This window comes from Rhododendron vialii, chromosome 9a, assembly GCF_030253575.1.
Source record: "Rhododendron vialii isolate Sample 1 chromosome 9a, ASM3025357v1".
Taxonomy (NCBI): Eukaryota; Viridiplantae; Streptophyta; class Magnoliopsida; order Ericales; family Ericaceae; genus Rhododendron; species Rhododendron vialii.
The window spans coordinates 14546685-14571698 of record NC_080565.1 but is presented as its reverse complement, the minus strand read 5'-3'; the positions used below and the strand labels follow the sequence as shown (position 1 = coordinate 14571698).

The 25014-nt window shown below is 37.8% G+C and overlaps 1 long non-coding RNA gene and 1 pseudogene across 1 annotated transcript; one reads left to right on the top strand and one right to left on the bottom strand.

The window, feature by feature from the left end:
• Positions 1-9661: 9661 nt before the first annotated feature.
• On the bottom strand, positions 9662-15531 carry LOC131300758 (flotillin-like protein 3; annotated as a pseudogene).
• On the top strand, positions 12411-13930 carry LOC131300759 (uncharacterized). Its single transcript, XR_009191051.1, has 3 exons — positions 12411-12634; positions 12681-12828; positions 12871-13930. It is a non-coding gene; the product is annotated as an uncharacterized LOC131300759 (long non-coding RNA).
• Positions 15532-25014: the final 9483 nt, after the last annotated feature.

Here is a 25014-nt window from a genome sequence, read left to right as displayed (position 1 = left end):
CAGTTATCTTAGGGCTCTAACAGAAAGGATTTAGAATCAAAAATTAATTACGACCATTTAGGATAAAATAATCAGGAAAATAAGATCTTCACACCGGTTCAAAACGGATTGAAAATTGGAACACTTCATATTTTAACTATTTTTTTAATATATAAGACTCTTTGGGATCCGAGCGTTGAATGCACACTATTTCTGAAATATGCCATAAAAAATTTGGCCAAACAATGTAAGTTATTTACGAAGATATCATTGGTTTGTATGTGAACGGTGGAGAAATCTAGACCGTTGGATTTGTTTGTATGTGTAGATAAAATTTGTGTCAGTAAGAAATCTGAAACCATTGAAAAAGAAAATTTCTAAACACCCTTGTGTTTTATTATATATATATATATATATGGAGAGAGAGAGAGAGAGAGAGAGAGAGAGAGAGAGAGAGTAAAGAGATGTGGGACTTTGGTTTGGTTTTGAATGACGCCATCCATTGAATGCCATGTGTAGTATGTAGATCAGTTGTTCCCGTTTAAGGTTTTAAGCAGAACATACTCACGGAAACCAAAGAGTACGTTGTACCATTTGGTTCGTTAGTTTTTTGGCCAATATTATACTCCTTCTGTCCGGATTTAATAGTCCCTCATTCAATTCTAACAGGATAAAAAATGAGTTATATCTTTAAATTGGTAATTAATTTTATATCCAATATAGATCTTGTTTGATAAATCTCAATTAGTTCTATAACACAATATTTTCAAAATTACATAAAACATTATAAATTAGAAGACATAATCGATTGAAAAATGACATGAACTCCCAAAAATGACTATTAAATTCAGATGGAGGGAGTATACATCAACGAGTATTAGTATGTTAATCAACAGGAAATCCGGAGGCTGTCCATAGTCTTAAACCCCAAATTTGCCTCCCATGGGGTTAGAACCTCTGCCTCCACTATGGAGGGAGGATAAGACAATCAACTTTACTAGGAAGGGTTTCTCGTTGGTTCGTTAGTCGCTAAGGGTATCATTAGGGAAAATGTTGCTAAAAATAGCCTACTTTTTTTTTTGTCACACCTTATACATTAACAGAGTGTTAATAAGTTAGTCAACAGAGAGTTCAGAGGATGTCTATAGCTCTAAATCCCAACCACGCCCCTCATGAGGCTCGAATCTCTACCACCACTGAGAGAAGGGGTAAGGCAAACTAAGTGTGCTAGCTTGGTTTCTTTAAAAATAGATAAGGTCAAAAAAGGGTGTTGAAATGTGTAAAAATATACCCCATTGGTCCTAAAATATTGTGTATGTTTCCTTTTTGAAACAACTCAAAGGATTGGGTATTCAATACGGCTCTGAGAATGCTTAGCAAGGTGTGATAAGATATGAGAGTTAAAAAAAAAGGTTATGTTCATATATTGCATTTGCATTACACTACATGATTGTTTAGTAAAGTAAAAACACATGCCAATTATCAAAACAAATGACGTGGATTTCGCAGATCACAATAGAGTTTTAGTACTCCAAGCCATCATTGATGCGAACGGAGAAGGTACAGAGGAAAATGTTGAATTAAACCTCTCTAATAAATGGAGTAAATCTTTCAAGTAAAATGCAAGATGTCATTAGCAAATATAATCCAACACCACAACTCAAGAAGAATTTTGTACAGAATTTTATGCTCCATTGCTTCGCCATCATATTGAACGACACAAGAAGCATTTCCGATGAGATGCATCAGCAACAGTTCAGTGGGAGTAAGGTGATGTTGAAGATGTGCCAGCCTACCTTCAAACTCATCTATGACAATTACTATGTCCTTCAACTGACATACCTTTTCCAACCAACATGACTCTCTCTCTCTCAAGTTATAGTGTAGTCCTGAAATATCTAAACAGATTATAATTCATAAGAAGCTAAGTCAACCAAATAAAAAACAAAAAGGACTTCTACATTCAAAGAATAAGACCACTTAGATTTCAAAATCTAAAAACTAATTTTCCACGTGTTGGGCAAACAACCTAAACCAGCCACAACCAACTAAATCTGCCACCTACTTGCAGAGCCTTCCTTCTCATTTCTCTAATATCCCATCCCCTTAGCACTCATTGCAGCGTAAAATATGCAAGGTTAGGGAACTGAAAAAACAAACATAACTTAGCCTAAAGGCAGACCCAAATAACTTGTTAATCAAAGGACTACAATGCTGTGTGAATAAAAAGTCATCGATAATACAAATCAAAACACAATGTCATAAAGATAAACACATTAACACCTTTTTAACAACGTGAGAATATTGGACTCCAAATTATAGGGGAAAAAAAAAACCAAAGGCCATGAAATTCTTTAGGTCATTATTAAACTCTAACCAAAACTAAAAGGAAAATAGTTCAATTTAGCAATGATACGTACTGATCCAAAAAGATCTACGTCCAATACCTATGAAGCACCAACGACATGCTTGAAAAAATTAGTGATAAGCACTTGCAGAAGAATTAAGCCTATACAGAGTATTTTGAGTTTCTAACTCTACAAAAGTAGGAAACAAAAAATTAGGAAAATAATGGCAGCATACAGTTGAATAGCTTGGGGGCTTGGACCAGCCACTATTAAATCAATTTTATCAATTAGCTTTACACGACTAACACTTACAGATACCAATTTCAAGTAATTTTCCTGCTTGGGCAAAACTTCATAGTTAATTTCTCCCAGCAACTATAGTTAAACATGAACATGGTTTTTAATAGGTTAATCATGAACCACATTACACTACTACTAATTGCATTGCGCATGAAAACTATAGGAAATGCCCAAAAAGATCAATGTGCAATACCTATGAAGCACCAACAACACGCCTAAAGAAATTAGTGATCTCACACTTGCAAAAGAATTAAGCCCCTATAGGGCATTCTGAGTTTCTAACTCTACAAAAGTAGGAAACAAAAAAGAAGAAAAATAATGGCAGCATACAGTTAAATAACTTGGGGGCTTTGGTCGGCCACTATTTAATCAATTTTATCAATTAGCTTTACACAACTAACCCTTGCATATATCAATTTCAAGAAATCTTCCTACTTGGATGCAACCTCATGGTTGATTTCTCCCAGACCTTGACAAAAAAGAAAGCAAATCAAAGCTTTATATTTCCTCTTAGGAATTGGGGGAAATCAAAAAGAACATACAACGTAAGAGGTTGTTGATAATTGTCTCTCTCATAGAGAAAAATCTTTTATTTTCTTGCTCAAGGAAAGAATAGAAAGTCAATATCATGCTCATTGCTTAGGTTTAGCTAGTAACAGATACTGAAAAAGAACCAACCAATTAGGCACATAAAAAAATACTCATTCAACTAAGAAGATTCACACACATGAAACATGGATGGTTAAAAGGGATTACCTAAGGTAGCATTGTTAGAAAAAGCAAGTCATTAATCAAGGAAGCATACTCATTCAAAATTGGTAGGGACTAAAAAGGTGCAACATCGCCAGTCTATTGCCGTCCAGGCAAACATCAAAACAAAACATCCTAAGTACGTGAATAAGTTTTTATTAGATTCATGTACTCATGAAATTTCGTGTCAGCAATTTGTTCTTTTATTTCCTTAATCTCAAAACGTAGAACTCCTTCAATATTTTTGGGAACAGAAATTTTAAAATTGATATTAGGACTTTCGGTTCACCCTTTCTTTTTCTAGCATATAGAATGTGGAAATTAGTTTTTTATTGTGATTTAAAATTGTACTTGTAACCTAAAGATGAATGAGTTTTTATTAGATTCATGTACTTTTGAAATTTCATGTTTAAAGATTCTTGTTTGTATCAGGAAGGTAATTTTTTTTTTAACACAAAAGAGCAGAGAAGCAAGGTATGTAGCCATACGTGTGTCTGTCTCACATATTTTGCCAAGCACGTAAAATATTAGCAAAACTTTTTTCCCACCCATGTCTCTCACATATTTTGTCGAACACATCCTCATACGTCTTCTAGCTAATCACTGGAAGCATACTAATTTTGTTCGCATTATTCATCCTGTAAATGAGACACCAAAAAAATGAAGATGGGGTAACTACGTTAGTAAATTTGTTGATTCAAATACATTCACATTCGTAACTGCGTGTGAGGACGCTTACTCGGATAAAAAGCCATGATAATTTTTTTTTAAAGCCATGAAGTTTATGTCTAGGTTTCTTAACTACATTAGTTTTTTTTTTTTTGTTGATGATCGGGTATAAAGCTAGATCTTTTGGTCGGCCAAAAAATCTAGACATAACGAGCAATTCAAAGACCATAAATGGTATTAGCCACGTTAGTTTTTTTTAGGTTGAAAGCACATTCACATTCGTAGCTAGATTTTTTGATAGGCCAGAAAGTCATTAAAAGAAGAACAGGTTAGGCCAAAAAAAAAAATGATGCCCGATCAAGCACGGTATAGGCGAAAAAATAAAAGAAAAAAGAGAAAAAAACTATTGTAAAAAATCAGTGTAGCTAGGTTAATTTTTTTTAGGTTGAAAGCACATTCACACCCGTGGCTAGGTTTTTTGATCAGCCAAAAAGCCATTAAAAGAAGAACGATATAGGCCAAAAAAATTTGGGAGGTCCACTATAGCATATTTCTAACCCCATTAGTCCATTTCTAAAGTTCTTAACCCCTCTAGTCCACTAATAATTGCAATGACAAAACTACCCTATGTAAAAGAACAAGGGCCTTGTTTGGCAAACAAAAAAAATGTATTTTTCCATTTTTTTTTCAATTTTATTGTAACCACGGAACCACCACCACACCCACCACCACCACCACGCCAAGATATAACGTTATATGTGTGACAAATATTTTTATTTTCTTTTTTTTATTCATGTTTTGAGCCATTCCCTTCTTGAACCCGCCACCCCTTAACATATAACCTTATATGTGTGACAAAATTTTCTCTTCTTTTTTAACCTGTTTTGAGCTCTTCCCTTCCCTTAACATATAAGATTATCTGTCTCAATCTGCGTTATTGTCTTATGTTTGGTACTATATCAACAAAAGTGCACATATAATCTTATATGTTTCAATTTGTCCTCTATCTATACGTTATCAAAAACGAAGATAGATTTGGGACATATAAGATTATCTATTGATATTTGAAACGTATTTTTTTCCAATGCAAGCACATATAATATTCTATGTGTATATCTGAACTTTGTACCATACCAAATATGTTCTCTGCATGTTGAAAAAGTGCACATATAACTTATATGTCACAATCTACGTTCTTGCCTTATGTTTGCTAATACATTAACAAAAGTGCACATAAATCTTATATGTTTCAATCTGTTCTTTGTACATTATAAAAAATAAAGATAGATCTGAGACATATAACTATGAAACCCTAGCCCCTTCTCTTCTCCCCTGCACTGGTGGCCGCCGCCGGGCATCCATCACCAGTAGCCATCGCAGCACCTACCCCTGATCTCTCTCCATCCCCTTCCAATCGCGTGTGTCTGATCATATAGATACCTGGCCAAATCCTTATTCTAATTTCCACCCCATTCTCGCATACTATCATTAAAACATCAGAAGATGAGTGCTAGTTGATTGTCATCCTTTGTATTCTTGGAATATGGACGATGAACTGCTCCATCGTGATTCATGCCCCCACACCCACGTATTTTTAATTTACCTGAATGCTTCCTGGAGCAAAAGCTCCACCATCTCATGTCCCATAGCTTTTGGAACGACCGCCTCAACTTCAGCATCGACGCCACCACCCTCGCACAGAACCCCAACCTCCCACTCGTCTTCCACCTCCGGTTCGATCGACCTTGGGCGACAAGGACATCAGTGAGGTCGCTGTGCCCATGAACGAACTCCTTGACCGCGCCGAGCGCATTGTGTGGCATCTGTCCACAACTTTTCTTTTCTCCGACAGCAGAGAAAGAGAGAGAGAGAGAGAGGAGGCTGCGCTCCAGACTTATTTTTGGTCTAGGGTTTCTTTCTATATGACAACTTATATAGGAGGGCATTTTTGTCTTGGTTTAATTTCTTTTTTAAAAGAAGCGGACTTAAGGCCTTACTGAACTATATTAGTGGACTAGAGGGGTTACAAACATTAGAAGTGGACTAACTGGGTTACAAGTTCTCTATAGTGGACCCTAGACCAATTTTTTATTTGTTGAACCAAAGAAGCAACACGAATTATAGAGTTATATTCAAGTGAATTAAAAACCTGACATAGTACATAAACTATTAATGCCTCTATCGTATATTGACCGAACTCTGAAAGCAATTCCATAGAATTTTTTAGGTTCCAGAGTAGAGCGTTTTTTGATCAACAAAAACAAAAACTAACGTAGATAATCATCGGCCAGAAGAAAGGAGAGAGAGAGAGAGAGAGAGAGAGAGAGAGAGAGAGAGAGAGAGAGAGAGAGAGAGAGAGAGAGAGAGAGAGAGAGAGAGAGAGAGAGAGAGAGAGCGCACTCTAAAGATTAGGATGACTGATTATAGATTACCATAATATGTATTCAAATTTTGGAGATAATTTTGGCTGATTATAGATTACCATAGTTAGCCACTAATTTCGGCTGAAAAGGAATGATTGAACCTGCATAATTTTCCACTAATTTCTACTGAAAAGACATGATTGAACTGGCATAAGATTTTTAATCCAACGGTTGGAAAATATGTACCAATCCAACGGTGAAAAATATGTACCGCTCTTCCATATTATATAGAATATAGATATTCAATATGTATCTTGTTTGATGGATCTCAATTAGTTTTTTTTAAACAAGAAATTCGAAATCATCAAAAATATTATATATAGTGAGATATAGACAATTTTTTGGAATGGAGGTAGTAATATTGAAAAATATAAAAGTATATTAGAGTTTGTTTTTGTCACAATAGATGCTTGACCATGAGGTCGCAAGACCAACCATCTCAAACCTGGCCATCGGAGGTTATGTCCGATCGTTGGTGCGCGTAAACTGGCCCAAACACCCAATTATAAAAAAACTATTACGTGAGCCAATCTTGTGTTTACAATGTACACCATCCAACAGAGATGTTATTGGGTCGGGATTTTTTTTTCCAAACTCAAATCAAATTCGAAATTCGCAATCAAAACCAAACCGAAAACCTATCATGTCAGGTTTCCCATCACCTGTGCCATACCCGACGAGAATCAGTTCGGATATCCATTGGTTGAGATTGTCATTCCTACAAAATGGTGGTGAGTGAAAAATAATTCTACTTTCTCCTAGTCCTACCTCAATGCTTCTCAACAAGAAATGTCCTATTTCTAGAGCTTCTGTTTTGAATCCTTTCTATACAATCATAGTGTTCGAATTACTCACTTCTTGACTAAGGCCTTGTTCTCCTTTGCTTTTTGTGTCAAATTTTTGTAGATTATTGATTCATCTCGACTAGAAGAATCAGAAAACCCAATTTTTTTTTTACTTTTATCCAAATTTTTTTGAAAATATCCAAGATAAAACCCCCAAAAGCCAACTTTTGGGGCTTTCTCTGATATTTTCAAAAAATATTTGGGTAAAAGGAAAAAAAATTTACTTTTCCAATTCCTCTTATCAAGACAAATCAATAATCCACAAAAGTTTGACGTAAAATTAACAAACGCGAAAAAAATTAAAATAAGAACAAAACAAGAAAAAGTCCTAAAAAGCTTAGGAGAACAAGGCCTAATTTTTGAGGGACTTATCTCACTAGTCCACTAACGGAAGCCCATTTAATATGAGCTGGTCCTACGAAAGTTAGTTAACCTATCAGATTTTAAACTTAGAAAATTAAGAGACCACAAACCCTAAAGTTTCAAGTCTTAACCATCAGGTCAATTTCTTGGCAAGCCTATCCCACAAGTTTATTGAAATTATTCATCTCGTAGATGATCCTGCAAAAAGAAATTATTCATATAAGAATTTAGTTAGATTGAACATTAATAAATATTGAACAAATCACCTGTGCAGAAAAAATGAGTTGTTCTATTTTTTCTTGGACCAATGTGATTTGTTCATACTTTATATTGAATAAGTTAATTTTCTACAAGAATGATTCTCTATAAAAGTTTCCCATTGTGAATTTAAAATGAGCTTAAAATTGGAGGACGCTTGGACGTTAATTATCATCCTTCCCTACCCTATTGAAATTTCTATTCATTTGACTTATTTCATATTTATTAGATTTTATAAACTCGCTTGATATCTTTTTGCTTTTTTGGCTCATCAAAAAAAGAAAACTTATGACCAGAATACGGGAAAAAAATCGCTCAAGAGGAAAAACGTTTCGTGATGATAACAATGCCTAAATCTGAAAGTAGATGCTAATTTTTCACTTCATTTTAGGATAAAAATGCCTTTGACATTAACTTCAGGGTGTGTTATGCCCTGTTGTGGGGTTATCCTGAGTTGAGCTTCATGGTTGCAAATGTAGTCGCATAATCCTTCAAAATGTCATGCGCTTCTGTTGTCAATTCTCGCCTTACACTCGCGCTCTCAATTCTTGCTCTTGCGGATTTTAATAGTTTAGGATGTGTTTCAAGACATTTTTATGCTCGTGTTCGAACTCCTGCTCCCGCTCTTGCGACTGCTGTGACTTAGGTTGGAACCATTCATTTTTTTGTATCGAATCCCAATTGTTGGATTCCTTTAGTTTTTTGCAGACACAAATAATCATGTGATCGATTAAAAAAAGAAGTAATCATATGTGATCAAAATAGACCAACTTGAACAAATTTGCAAGACAGACCATTTTCTTCTATTCTCGTTGGCCAATGGACCCGGGCAACAAAAATCCATAGGAATCAATAGAAAACCATGTGCCTTGGTTCTTTACTCTCTCTCTTTTTCTTTTTTTTCCTCTTTTTCTGAAGATGTCAATAAACGCAACATATAAAACGTTTTATACAACATACTAATGTGGTGTTGTTTCATTTGTCATTAAAAAAAAAAATAGATAAACTCAGCCAACACAAACAACGTATGCACTACAATATGCCAATGTGCCGGTGTATCATTTGACAAATCGAAGAACAGCAACTCATTCAATTTTTAATAAAGCAGTCACATTGACATGAATAAAATGTTGTGTGATAAATTATTCCTATTGAATAGATAGACCAGATTGGAGTATTCGTACTTGAGCGGACGATATCCAAACTCTTGTTTTAAATTGTAATGTATCCTTCCTTCGATCGTTGGGTGTAATCGTAGAGCTAACTCTTGTGCACATTGGTTGGCTTCTAAAAGCCAATGCCGGTGTGGTACCCCTTAGTTGTTCTTCGATCCCCTGATCTCTGAAATTTGGTTCAAGACTTACTCCATACAGCTAGGCATTGGATTGGACAAATTTTGCAACAAAAAGACACAGAAATTTCCAGCACCATCCTCCTCTACATCCTCCCTCCAACATGATGATATTGCTTCTTCCTAATCCTCCTCCTCTACAACCTCCCTCCATCATTCAAGCAAGGTTATTGTTTTTTTTTTTTTTCAATTTCAATATTTTACATACACCTTCAACACACATTTTTAAAAAATCAATCAAGTTACAACTGTATAAGGATGAAATTAAGGATCACAATATAAAAGTGAAAGAGTAATTACTTGCTTAAGTGCCAAACAGACTACACTTAGAACCAATTTCTTTGACAAGTTGATCCACTAAAACACCATACTAGGGAAAAAAGAAATTCATTAATTCCAAACCTTTTGACAACCGTGGAAGTCAAATCCACCAAATGGCAGTAAAATGTAATGCTGCAAAGACAATCATGTGGCGTTTTGTGACTAGTTCGTTTCGAACCAAAACACCCAAACATTGTAGCTCATCATTTAAATAATCTCGTCGTTTGGTTAACTTTCCTGAATAAAGTTGTGTTCTTAAATCATTCTCCTAGAGTAACGCTAATCACTGTGGAAGTTGGCATGATGCCAGGCTCCCCATCTGCGGTGGCATCAACGTAGCGATCTGCTCATACAGTCTCAAACAAATGGGGCAACGCCTTGTAAACCGAGGAAACCTCTTTCATGGCAGCACTGCCAGCTCCCCCTCCATCTGCAGCCTCCCCACCAATTGTCCAAACACTAATTTTTGGTTGCAATCCCTTGATCGCTTCTGCGTTGATCCTGGCAATGTCTGTGAACATTCCACCAGTGATCATCAAGTAATCTCTCAATGCATTGTAGTCTCCTCCTAAAGCCTGTAACAAGGTGGAGATGTAAATCCCTTGTGCCTTTGCAAGAGCCACCAGTCCCTGAGCCTCCCTCGTCCTGGCATAGAGCTCTGCATCTGCTGCTTGTTGCCGAGCATACAGTTGTGCATTGGCTGCCAGACATTCACCATCGGAGGCTTTTTGTTTCTCGTAGAATGCTGCTTCTGCGGCCTTCTGCTTATTGTAGAGATACCAGTTTGCCTCTAGCACCTGTGAATTGTTTCAGACATTAACCAGACATATAATCCTTAGCTTGACTTAAGTACCATTCTGCCGAAAATGAACTGGTAGAAATAGATCTTATAACTAATAGACATCTTAAGTGGTTGCTAAAATATAAGGTTAGAGGCTTTCTTCCAAACGGGGCAGGCCGATCACTCATCCTACTGCCACGCAAATTTCAAGCCATAGGAACTTTCAAAAGATGTTACGTTTCTATTGGACTTCCAACAACATAAATCTATAGTAAAGGAAAATGGAATCCATAATTAATGGACAAAAGGATCATCTTTGAAGGTGCTACGCCACAAGGGCAACATATTTTTCATATCCATATTTCTACCAATTAATTTACTGATATGACTGTCCAAGCACAACCCAAAGCACCCAACAGGACTTGGCTCCGCAAGAATGATGCTCAAACTTCAAAGCACAAACCCTACCTCTTGGGAAATAATACAAGAAGGCACACTTGCAAGTATCAAAGTTCCCTTCATCTCTCAAGTTTCAAAATATTCAAAGTACCCTTTTCTCCCTCAAGGTTCAAGCACACATCCTGTCCAATGGGTAAGTCGTACAAGAATCACAAGCAGTGTGTTAACTCAATGTTTCTGCATGGTTGAGGCGAAGCACGCACGTGTGTGGGGTGGCCTTTTAATACCACCTCCGTCCCAAATTGGTGTGCCTATTTCTTTTTTGGGACCTCACAAAAAATTGTCTATACCTCACAATTTACAATAGTTTTTATGATTTTGAGATCATTGTTTAAGAAAACTAATTGAGATCTATCGAACAAGATCCATATTGAATATATATAGACAATTTTTTGAGATATCCCAAAAAAGAAACAGGCACAACAATTTGGGACAGAGGGAGTAAAACATTGGGAGCCTGAATACCCAATAGTAACTCTATCTTTCCTTCCAACCAAAAATGCAAGGGTTATAATGAACAGCCCTTTTTTGCCCCTAGTTGTGAAAAGAACGACAGAGATAAATGAAGCTCAGGAGACATTAAACATTCAAAATACATACCTTAACCTCATATTCGACACTAGCCTTGCTGAGATGTTCAGCCTTGAGTTTCTCTATTTCTGCCAATGCTCTTTTCTTCTCCACCTCACTCTGCAACTCAGCCTCTTGAATAGCCACCACTTTCACCGCCTCCACCTCAGCCATCATTGCTAGCTGACCCCACCCTGCCTTCTTGGTTGAAAGCTCAGCATTCGCCTCTGCCACATCAGCCTCTCTCTGGTTCTCAAAAATCTTAACCTCTGTTTTCACCTTAATCTCCTCCTTCGTCGCCTCACCTTGCCTTTGTGTGGCCATAATCTTGGTTTCTGCCTCAATTTTGGCTGCGCTCTGATATGTAAGCCCTACGCTTTTCGTAGCTCCAATCTCACCCTTCATCTTCGCTTCTGCCACATCAACCTTGGCCTGATTCACTGCTTCCATTTGCACTTTTTGCCCCAAGTAAGAAAAGTACTCATGTCCTCTAACATCCACCAGCTGCTTAATATTGGCATTATAGATCAAAAGCCCAAACTCGTTAAGTTCACAATGAACCTTTTCAAAAACCTCCCTTTTGAAATCTTTAGTGCCTTTGAAAATTTCTTCCATAGTCATGGAAGCAGCAATCACCCTTGTTTCCCCCTCAATAATACCCTGCACAAGCTCTTTAACATGGCTGGAATTGCGGTCATGATGAGAGAGAAGCTTAGCGTATTTCAAGAGGCTTTCGTGGTCATCAGCCCGTGGGCCAATGGTGAAAACAGCAGGAAGAAGGAATGAAAGCTTCTCTGAACTCATGGCATTGACTTCGAAGGAGAAGTTGATTGGCGTTATATCAAAGACTATACAAGATTGGCATGGCCATATGAAGGCCTTCTTTGCAAGCTTTATGTTATCAATACCAGCACCGGTAATCGCCAGATATTCAGATGCCTTTGCCACTTTGTACCACATTGTGTTTTTCTTTTACTTTGGCTCTATCTAGTGAGGATAGCAAAAGGATGTTTAATAAAAAAAAATTGCCTTTCAGGGGAAAAAAAAAAGGATTTTCGATAAGAATACACAATTGAGCATATAAATTTAAAGAAGGAAAGATGTTGAACAATTATCGTTATTGAACTTTTGTTACTACGAGACCCTGGAGTGGATTGACGGATTTGCTCTCCACATGATTAAGTTTCTTGAATGACTGCGACTAAAAGAATATACGAGTTTGGAATAGATCTTAGTTGCACGAAGCGGGAGTGGATGCGGGAGCGGCGGAATATAGAAGCTCCTAAGGTTGGGAGCGTGTACTTATATTATGAAAATAATGTAGCAAAGAGTATTCACTTTAAAAAGTATAATAATTTAAGAAGTAAAAATATGAACCAAGTCCTCCATAAGTGTAAGAAATGGGCTAGTGGTACAATATATGATTTCTTTTCAAAAAGATATCATGACTAAGGCTAGATATATGAGTTCATCAAAGACCAATTAATAAAGCCAAGTGATAGATCCTTGTTTTTCTATACAAATATAATATAAAAGCTCCCATCTTCGTACGGAGCGAGCTCCCACCTCGATGGGAGCGGGCTCCCGTCAAGCTCCTTAGTTGGGAGCGCAAAAGCGGGCTCCCAAGGTGGGAGCAGCACCACTTTAGGAGCTCCCTGCAACTAAGGAATGGATGCCCACACCTCTAAATCCAGGGAAACAAAATCCAAAAAAATTAAAAGGGCTTCTTGGTAAGAGTCTGAATGAAGAGAGAAGGCCCTTCAGCTCATGATAAGGAGTAAGGAGACATGGACCGAAGAAATATTCTTCTTAAAACTAATTTTTTCTTTCCATGATAATTAGAGCATTCGATACATAATATAGTAAACTCTAATTACTAATTATGCTTGCTGCATGGGTGTCACATCTTGGACACCCTTGACAACCAATGGAGTGTCTGAAGTGTATTTCCTACATTCAAAGAATCCATGTAACATGTTTGAAAGCAACGAGAAAATTCTTTTGCTGATGGTTCGAAATAAAAAAAAAATGGTCAAAAGATCAAGTAGAATTATAAAACCATCCACTATGCGAAAGAAACAAAAGCCAAGAAAAAGAATTACCGAGTAAAACAATATAACCCATACATTTTTCCCATAGTCACACTCTCAAATATCCAGAAACCAGGAACAATAATTGTTTTTGTTGGTAATCTTAAACTACAAATAAGCATTTATTGGTTAATAGTAGCTCAAATAAAGAAACTGATACTAACTGGAGCGTTGATGGGAGGTCTCCTCTCACTCTTTGTTTGGTTAGGCACGGGGTGAGGGGATTGTGTGTTTAATGGAGTTTGATTGTCAAGCATAACACAGTTTACACTGAAGAGTGAAAATTCAGCCAAAGATCAAAGAATCAACAATCAAAGTCCAAGGAGAAAATTAACCTATGAAATTACGAACTTTGTTTTGGAGGAAAGCGGAAGGAAATAAAATGAAGGGAAAATACCAAATTGAAACTTAATCATTTTTTCGGTTCAGCAGCTAAAATCAAAAGGAAACTAATATTATTTTTTGTTGAAAATCTACACATTTATCCAAGATCAAAACAAAACAAAGCATAAAGAAATTACTTTCAAAAAGTACATCAAAGAATTTAGAAACAGCAACAACCCTGGCACCAGAAAGAAAGGAGGAAAATTTGAACCAAAGCTATGGCGGACACAGAATTCGTAAATAGCAGAGGCCTGTGTATTCTCCCACTGATAACAATACATCCATCCTTATTCATTTTTTTTGGTTCAGCAACTAAAATCAAAAGGAAACTAATATAATTTTTCATCGAAAATCTACACATCTATCCAAGATCAAAACAAAACAAAGCATAAAGAATTGTAACATCAAAAAATTACTTCATCAAGTAAATATCAGACGCAGAATTCGTAAATAGCGGAGGCCTTTGTATTATCCCATTGATAACAATACATCCATCCTTACTTATTAAGAGATACATGTATATCAAAAAGTAATTAAAAAAAAAAAAAAAAGAGTCCATAGATATTAGTGCTACTTGCTAGGTTTTGGGAAAAGACAATATTGTGTGTATATACGTTGTTGCACCTTAATTTTACTCGCGCCGCCAATGCATAGGAAGGAACTTTGCTGATTTGTTTCCACCTTGGGTACTTAGAGGTGCCAATTAATCCGTGAAACTTTTCCAAACTAACATGGAAAACTAGTATATCCAATGGGAATATTTATACTTGCGTAGGGGCTGGGGCAACCTTGTATCCCCTGTGTCCGCCACTGAATTAAGGAAGTAACAGAATCAAATCTCATTACATTAGGGTTACACGACTTACCATTCTCTTTTGCCCCGTTTTGTTATCCAATTTGAATTGAACTTATAACAAAGTCGACCACTCGACGAATACATAGGTTCTGATCACTAAGATCAAACACAAATACATAAACACAGTTGATCTTAGCCGAAAGGCCAAGAAATTAGGTATTCATACATAAACAGAGAGTGAAGCAATAATGGTAATGTCAAAACAATTTCCCCCAATACAAAGATGAAAGACCAATTCATCTCTCACAGAACAAATTTTCATTTTTCAGAAGGAAAAAATCAATGGACCAGTAACGAAACTTAAAGAAACAAAATAAAACATACTCTTGGAATCCTGTTGCTTTGGATATAGGGAAAAGAAAATAACAGTAACAGAGAGAAGACAAATTAGTAAATTTATATTACTTGGTACCCAAGAAAGCATTAAAAATTTCAAAAACTTGGAACTATCCCAAAACATTTGAACAGTTAACTTTTTAACTATTCGACCAATCGCTTTGTTTTGTTGTTTTCTAAACAGTCGAACAGAGGTGGAAGGAAAGAAGCTTACCTCTGCTTATGATTTCTGGGTGTGGACCAGACCAAAGACCGAGAGCCAAAGGAAGCCTTGCCGGAGAAAACTTTCTTATGGTTATGGAAGAGAGACGAGAAAGCGTGAAACCCTTTTACCATACGAACATGCATGGATGCCGCTTTCTTATTGGGAATCGGATTCTACCCGTCCAAGTTTGGACCCATTGGACCCAAGGAAAGAGTTCAAATCTGATCCGTACTTTGGCAAATTTAATCTTCTCAAAGACACTTCGCGAGCAGATCAGAACTAGGGCCGGCTCTGAGATTCTTAAAGTTTAAGTCGAACTTGTAAAATAGGGGTCCTATGTTTTCTTTTTAAAAAAATAACCTCAAAACGAAAACAAAATCATAAGATTGAAAAAAGGTAGCGAGCTACTTGGGCTGAGAATTGAACCTTGCTTCTACTGTGTAGCAATACTTAGACTTACCACTTCGCCAACTACCTCCTTTGGTTGATGGAAGCACTAATTAAATATATATTACATACATAGGTATACATATTTGGGGCCCCAATTTTTGGCCAAATTTCGGGGGCTTAAGTCCGCCGCCTTGTCCGCCTTAGCTCAGGGCCGGCCCTGATCATAACCATTGATTACAATATCGAACGGTTCAGATTGCGGCTATCCCATCGAGTCTAAAATATTTACCGGAGATGATCCGCTTCCTTTCTTACGGAGTACTTCTTGAGTACTATTTCTCTAATAAATGGAGTATCAGTTTTCTCCTATTTTTCATGAATTTTTAGTGTGAGGTTATTTAGGTTGGAAAAGTTTGAGACTCTTTTTTTTTTTTTTACAAAAGTTGAGAGAGAATATTCATCAAAAGATTCTCATGGGAGAAGGTTGGAAATCCATAGATCGAACACTCCAACATAAAGAGCGAAACCCCCCAAAGGAGGACAAAACCTTCCGAGAGAGGACAAACCCCCCAAAGAGAGGACATTATTAAAACAAAATAAAAGAAGCACCGTTGCTACATCCACCGCCACTCTTTCGCAACCACCTTGATAGACTCTTAACCACCACCTTTGCTTTAGGAACACATCATTGGGAGGTAGTCGCCCAGCAAACGCGGTAGACGGCGTCAAATCACAAATCTGAGAAGATGGAGGCTGAGAACGATGGTGGACAACATCTTACCCGCAACCACTGAAATCGAAGCCCCGGAACATCGCCAGAAAACAATCTAGCTGAAAAGTTCCCATGGACGCATGAACTTTAGTGGCAGGATTGAGAGAGAAGACGGTCCGATGGTGGGGGGAAGAGAACAAAGATAGTTAGATTAGAGGGGAAGGATCCCTCCCCTCCCGCCGCCTAAGAGGGGGGAGGGGAAGGACTGTTGGTGGCTAGGGTTTGGAGATTTTCGATTTTTGAGGTTGATGAGAACTTTTTTTGGGAAGCCAAATATAGAGACTTAGTTTTTTTTTTGTCAATGAAATAAGCATACCCATTTATAAAAGTCATACGGCATCTACAGATTATCACCGGAATATAGATCAAGCCATATGGTAGTAATAGATTCCCACCCGAATACAGAGATACAGAGACACAACCAAACCCTAAAACTAACGACATACAGGAAAAGCAAATAGACGAAACTGATGTCTAACACCTAAGCAAGAGCCATCGCTAATTCCACACTGTTATCAACAAGGATCGACATAAGTTGAGCTATAGTACCTAGACACCAGACACGTCGGGATGACGGAACTCCATATCAAAGACAGCATCAAAAACTGATGGAAATAACCCATCGGATTAAATTCGAACTAAATCCAGACAAAAACCGGACAGAATCCGGACAAAAATAAAATAAAATATACACTCCCTTCCGTCATTGAGCAGCCATTCTCTTGTTTAATGATAAGCACCCAATAATGCCATTATGGGTGCACTAAGTCCTTAGTTTTATCACATTATGTTTGGTCAATTTAGCTTTTTGTTTGATATTGCACATAAGGTATGTTATTTCCATTTTGTAGGAAAACTGCTTAATAAAGGATGTTTTAAAGCTTAAAGTGCGCTGGAGGCATTCAAGACTCAAAAATGATCAAGAATGATGTCACCGGGGCCCGAGAATGAAGAGTTAAAGACCCGGAGGTGACCTGAAGGCATAGAAGGCCAAGAGGAGGACCAAAGCACTAAAGCTGCAGATACAGGCCTCGATACCGATACCAAAGCAGTGGAGGTATCAGTACCGAGTGGGTTAGAAGGAAGCAGCTTAGTGGCTTCGGTACCGATACCAAGGTTGTGGAGGTATTGATACAGAGGGCCTTCGGAGCAAATTTTTCTAGGGCATCTTTGGGATATTCCATGCGAAAAACAGGGGCGATATAAATACTCGTGATGTCATAAATTAAAACAACTAGATTACAAAGCACTTTTTAGATCTAGAGTAGATTTACTTTTGCTTGTTACTTACTCTTGCAATTGTTCTTCATTTTCTTAGTTAATTCTACACTTTTCTTCCTTAGTTAGTTGTAATTTGTTATTTCGCTCTTCATTAAAGTTGTAGCTACACTCTTGATCTATCTTAATCTCTAGTTTAATATGAATTCCATTATGTTTTCAATAATTAGCTTTGTTGATTCAATTCCAAGCATGAGTGAATAGTCAATTAGGCTTGGTCATGGGGTGATTAGCACTCTGTGACTTGGATTGATCATGTTTTTCTCAATAAATCTTCACGTTTAGTTGGAAAATCAAAGTAGTTAGTATTTGTTTATCAAATCTTGGCGGTGTTAACCTCTTTGATCATGCGTAGGCAAGAGCGACCCTACTTGACATGCATAGATGCTTAGAGCTATGTCATCCCTTGCGTTTGCTACATGAATACTAGAACTCCTTTGGTATTTCGACTCCTTTTCTAGTAAACGGGCTTAGTGTCAAATCTTTCGGGTTGGAAGATCGTTGACGCGTATCTCAACCTGAGTAATTCGCGAGAAAAATTAAATGATTCGAGGGTTGGGTGTTGAAATCCCCTAGACCTAGCCACTTAGTTTAAATCGTTTTCAAATCACACGTTTATCGCACTTTTTCCCCGTTTCAAACTATTCCTAAAGTTGACCGTCTCAAGGCAATGAATCTTACTTCTACAAATCCAATCGAGCCGTGATGATATTCCCTTAGGTATAATACCCGGACTTCCAGATTATTATACTTCAAAGGACGTTTTAGCCCTACGCTGGGGTGATCATATATTTTGATATATCGATGGACAAAGCATCTAACCCCTTACGGATCAAAGCTCTAAAGCCGACAACTTAAGAAGCCACCGGCAGCGAGCGAAGCAATGACGAACGGAAAGTGGTTTGCGTAGAAAAGGGGAAGGAGAAACCAGATCTGAAGGCAGAGATTGATTCCTCTTCTCTCCTCTCGCGGCCCAAAGTTGGGTATAACCCAAGGGGAAAGGAAGGGAAGAAAAAGAGAAAATATGGTGTCTATTTTAGGGTTAGAGGGAGGTGCTCTCCTTTAATATAGAGAGTTAGTTTGAGACTAAAAAATGGCAACAAAAAAAAAAGAGAAAGAAATGAAATCAATAAACAAGTTACATGCAATCCTAAAATAAGAATTGCTTTTGGTGTGGAATTGGGTGGACCGGCCAAAGGCAAATATTCTCAATTCCTTAGCACATTTTCACAAGATCGTAAAATTTTAGCATTTTATGCCAAATTGATTAGACTAAATTTTTCCAACAGTAATAAACATATTTAGAATTTAGAATCAATATTTGATAGTTATCTGAAATTAATAAATACCTGTCTATGCAAGTTTCGATAAATTCGGCAATCGTTCTTAATTAATAGAATTCCCAATTTTTTAGAAGCTTCCACATAAGTCGAAACCCAGGGTCTCTATAATTTGTCTTGTATTAGTAGAAATATTGTACATTTCGATTTTCGAAATTGTTAATTAAATATTTTTAATTTATTTAAATTCCATAAAAGAATTTCATTAATTAAAAGGCGGTCAAACATAGTCAACAATAGCATACTGTAGTACAAACCTACTAAATTACTGAAGTTTAAGTTTTAAAAATTACGACTACACCCTCAATTTAAAATATGAAAATGGACAGAACAATTTACGGGCAAGGGATCCAAGACTAGTTCTCCTTCTCAGCTAGAGGTGTTTGGTCAAGTCAGGTTTGGACCAAACCCTTAGCCCAACCCGACTAGGGCGGGTAGGCCATTTTGGACCCATAACCGATCTATATAACTGGCAAAACCATCCGACAAATCGATTGTTTATTGCGGGTTGGGTTAGTTGGGTTGGGCCAAGACTAGATTGGGCTTCTTTAATTACAATTTTATTGTCTCAATTACTATTTTTTATATTTTTTATCCCAATGGCCCCATAAAACCCATTCTTGTTGGTACTAGATTGGGCATCTTGGATTGGGCTTCCTTAAACAATGTTGGGTCCCCTATGGCTACCCTTCTTCCAAGGTCTTGGTAGGATGCATTGTCCTATCATCACTCTCTATCTCTATTCTTTTTTGGGTTATTTGCCTAGACACCCCTCCAAGTATATCCGTTTTTCATGGTCACCCCCTCTACGAATTTTACCCACGGCCAAACCTCCTCATTAAACTTTACTTTTTAGAGTCCTAACTCTATTAATGAAATGAACAAAAAGACCATTTTGCCCTTACTTAATAATCCCAACATCTCAGCAAATTCCCACACCAATTCACGCCATTTCTGTCTTCCCATTAACCATAGCCAAGCACCACCACCGAACACCACAATCATGCCATTCACCACCATCACGCCTCTCTCTCTCTCTCTCTCTCTCTCTCTCTCTCTCTCTCTCAACTTCAAAACCCTAATCCTAAGCATAGGGCTGAGAATTCTACTACTCAGAATGTCGTCGATGATGTTCACGGACTTTACATCATCTACGGCAGCAGTGGTGGCTCTTCTTCTTCCCTCAAGCAAATAAAGAGTCCAACACCCCCTGTAGTTCACACTTGTTAAACCTATCCTGCTCAGGACCACCGCCATCATCAGTCACGCTTCAACTTCTCCCTCTATTGTCACCGGTACTTCTCCTTCATAATCGCTTCCATTCTTGTTTTGAATAAAGTAAATCCTCTTGTTTAGTCTTGTCAGTTATCCTTGTTAAGGGTGATTAACCAGCCAAATGAGCCGAGCAGTTAGTGGCGATGGTGATTGTGGTGGCTGCTAATGATTTAGGGTTAGGGTTTTGGTTTGGGATTATGGTGGTTGGTGGTGGTGTTTGGCTTTGGTGGTTTTGATTATGGTGGCTGGTGGTGGTTTGGGGTTAGAGTTTTGGTTTGGGATTGTGGTGGCTGGTGGTGGTGGTGATTTCGGAGAGGGAGGAAGGGGGAGAGAGAGAGGAGGGGGCAATATTGGAACATTTTATTACTTGTAACGGAGCTTAGGTGAAAAACTAACGGATCTAGACGAAATGCTGACGGAAGGGGTGGCTGAGAAAAGTAAACTTTAATGAGAGGGTCTGGCCGTAGGAGAAATTTGTCGAGGGGGTGATTGTAAAAAATGGGTATACTTGGAGGGGTGTCTAGGTAAAGAACCCTTCTTTTTTTGAACGGACTCTATATTTATTCTAGTTAACCCATTATCGTCTACTAGTTATTCCCAACTAGTGGCGGAGCCAAAATCCATACCTGGGAGGGATTGAACTAAAACGAGAAAAAAAATGCGATAAAAATAAACTTTTGAATAGTTATTAAGTATATTAAAAATAGAGTTGAGAATTTATTAAGTATCCTAAAAAAGTCCTGACAAGAAAAATCACTAAATATGATGTTCTTTTTGTTTTGTTTTAAGAAGAAAAATTTTAAAATTAATGTGACAATGCTATTCCACTTTTTTTTTTTATAATAGGGAGTGTAATTTCACTTTGTATGTGGTAAATAAAGTGATAATCAAATGGTGGGTGTCCTATACTCCTAGGGATGATATCGGTTTGGTTCGGCCGGTTTTTGGCCGGTTTTTCCACCGAACCGAACCAATCGGTTTTTGTAAGTCAAGAACTGACACCGACCGATGGAGGCATAAAACTATTCAGTTCGGTTGCGATTAAAGTCAGTACAGTCCAGTTGGTTCAGTCGGTTTGTTGACCTAGGTTGTTACCAACACCAACAAGAAGATCCATAGACAAACCTGACGGTCTTAACCGCCGAATGGATTACGAACTAGTCGTTGTGATCTTCTTCGTAGAATACGGATCGAGATTAATCTCCATATCGAACTATGAGTGAGAGATGAGAGAGAAAGAGAGAGGGGTTCTTCGATTCGATCAGACTTGGAGTGAGAGATGAGAGAGAGGGTCTCCGATCTGTGCAACACCGTCGTCGGGGAGAAGTGCAAAAACGACGCCATGGCAGAAAAAGAGACATAAAAGGGAGAGAGAGAGAGAGACCGTGTGACTTGGGTCCAGCTTTTGAGGGGATTTACTCTGGTGTGGAAGGGCACACACATGCATATGATCTGTTTTGAAATGAATGGCTAGGATAAAACATGCATAGGAGTTATGTTTCGGTTCGATTCGGTTTATTTCGGTCCTTTTCACCCATAAACCGAAACCGAATTGAAACTTAAATTTTTCCAGAATCTAAAATCTAACCGAACCGACTAACATACAAAATTGACCGAAATTGCAAAAATAATTCAGTTCGGTAGATCGGTTCGATTTTTTGGTTAAAAATTTCATCCCTATATACTCCTTGCTCCAGCCGAGGGTTCAAACCCCCCAGTGTCATCCCCTTTCCCCTATATTAGTAGTAGTAGAATAAGATTTGTTTTGTCCAAAAAAAAATTCGCATGCAAAACTATAAAATATATATAATAAAAAAAGTCCAAGGTTTGGTGGTCGTGGCCACCCCCAATCCCATATACAGCTTCGCCATAAGCCACCCAATGCACCTAAGTCCATTCTACATTTAGAGTAACATTCAATTCAATCAGCAATCAATAATCAATAAGAAGTATAAATTACATAAGTAAACCTTCATAAGTGGTAGCGTAGAAAGAAAGTTAAAGAGAGTCTAGGTGAGGGCCCCAACTCCCTCACCATGCCACCACCCCTTCCCTTCTTCCCCCTTTTTTCTCTATTCCTTTTTCCTCTCCTTAGTCTCCCTTAGTCCGGATTCTCTTTTCTCTTCTTTCCTCTCCCACCTTCATAGATGTGAGACGGTTGAGACTCTTTCCTAATAGAGGGTGATCTCACATTCTCCCCATCATTTTTGGACTTTGGAGCCAAATCTAGGGAACTACATCTGGGTTTTGGCTCTTGAATCTGTTCGGATTTGTCGACGGATTTTTTTGCGGTTCGACGTCGACGATGACGGCGTCTGCAGCAAATTCAATAATGGTCCTTCAGTCTGCGATGTGAACAAGCTCAAGTTGGTTGTGGGTCTTGGTTGGTGCAGGTTTTTCTTGGCTGGCCACTCCACTTGGCCAATCCAAAAACTGAAAACAAAAAGGTTACCAAACACCCCCTCAACGGTGCATTTCCATTTTTTTCTTGACTTACACATAAAAACCCCAAAAATCTTGACCTACTGTTAGCTCTTTCTTCTTTTTGTTTTGGATTGGACCTACTGTTTTCTCATTGGTGAAAGAAGAGTAAGTTTAGAATATTTATTTGAGTGAGTTATAGTTTGTGAAGCTCAAAGTATTGGAGAATTGTAGTCACTTCCTTTGTTAAAAAGTGTGCCTTTCATTGTCAGCTTTTAACATTTTGAGGATAGTATTGTATTCCAACATTAGGATTTCTCTCCTCTATTGCATCAATGTCTAAGTTTTGTGCATTTGGATAGCATCGTTTGGTGTTGGTGCCCTAAATTCTTTCTAAATGAGATCACATTTAGCCCAGATTGTGCTTTGTTTTGTTTATTTTTGGCTTTGATCCCTAATTTCTTTCAATAGAGCCCTAATGGAACATTTTTGAGTTTGCATTTGATGTTAATTGTTGCCTAGTTTAAGCCCTAATAGTACCAATACATAATTGATCTAAACGAAGCCCTTATTTGAAGTCACAACCCCTAGATGTCTAGATCTTCTTGGCAACCTGATTTCATTCTTATTTGATTCAAAAACTTTTCAATACAGCACCAATATCATCCGATAATATGAGATAAGACTCGATTTGTAGTTATAAACTAGTTCATCAACAAATTGAAGTTATTTTCGCATTGCTTTACATGTATAACACATTCCTGATGTTCGTTTTTGTACTCAATACATTATATACGGCTATTCAACAACCATTGAAATTTATTGACGAAATGAATCCAAAGTTTCCTTCAGTAAGAAGAGTACTAGAGAAAGGAGAGAGTTCTTGTAGAGGTAGTGATGTTAATCAAACTATCGACTCTCATTTTTGTTAGATAAAATGTAACCATAGTGCGGAAGCGGGTGGTTCGGGTTACCTTGCGAGTTTTAACCGAACCAGACCTTGGTGTGGATGGATTACGAACTCTCGATCACGTACCAAATCAGCAACAAATTCTTGCGATAGAGTGATACTACGAGGATCGAGGATCGAGTATCACCCTCTATTCCACGGTGCAAAAGCTCTGGATTGCTCTTTAATGGTAGAGAGAGAGAATTATCGAAGAGAGAGAGTTTCCCAAAACTCTATTCTTTTTCGTATATCTCTTGGGTATCATATTGTATATATCTCTATGAACATCCTATAGGAAATAAATAGAGAGAGCATCCTAGATGTTTTAAAAGTCTTCTAATCCTAAGAGATTAGAATTACTTCAACTGCTCCTATCTTATCTTCAAGATGAAATAGGACTCTATAATATCTGGGTCACCGGGTCATGCCCACATGGGCGACCCGATTTGGTCCCGGACCGGACCCAAATTCCAACATCTCCCACTCGTCCATGCATGGGCATGACAAGTTGTATCAATCTCTCTTCCATCTACCCAACTAATAAGCAAACTCATACGCGCTAATGAACCGTGCGATTGCTGGAGCACCTGCAAGTGGGAGCTCTACACTAAAAACTCTTTTAAGAGCCAGCATAGAGACATCAACCCATAAGAGTGTCTCATGTACCCTGAATCCATTTAGTTACACCGGACCAAGTATCTTTAATCCTTCCAAAAAGCATGCTTGACTGCCCAACATCATGCACTCTATATTCACACCCGATCCGCATCCCAATTGAGCGACCTGAGTTGTCGACAATGAATATATTGCAAGGGTGTATTACTAAATGATCCTCTTTTTGCCCTCATGTCACTTCATTTTAACCTTGCTGCTTTCCCAGACATGCTCCATGGGACCTTGACATTTCATGGTCTTAGGTTGTCAAGCTAGAGTAGAAACACAAAGCCTCTACTACATGACATAGTCAAAAATCAAAGAGCACATTTAATATATATGCAGTCACCTTATCTAAATGACTGCTTAGACTCACACAGTGAGGAAACAAAGATCCATTCACTCACCTCTAAAATAAATGATCGCCAAGCACATGTAGTATGAATACATGCTACGATGGAGTTACTTTTCCAAAAAGCGACGTCATACTCCCAAACACCGTACAGACCTTAGTCTAGTCGCTACCTAGCGCTCAACCCGAGTTCTCAGATACCTTGCCATCATGGCGCTATACGAGTCCTCACGTCTGGCTAACAAAAACAAGCTAATCTCAAGATAGGGGGAACTATCCGAAATTGGCCTTTTGC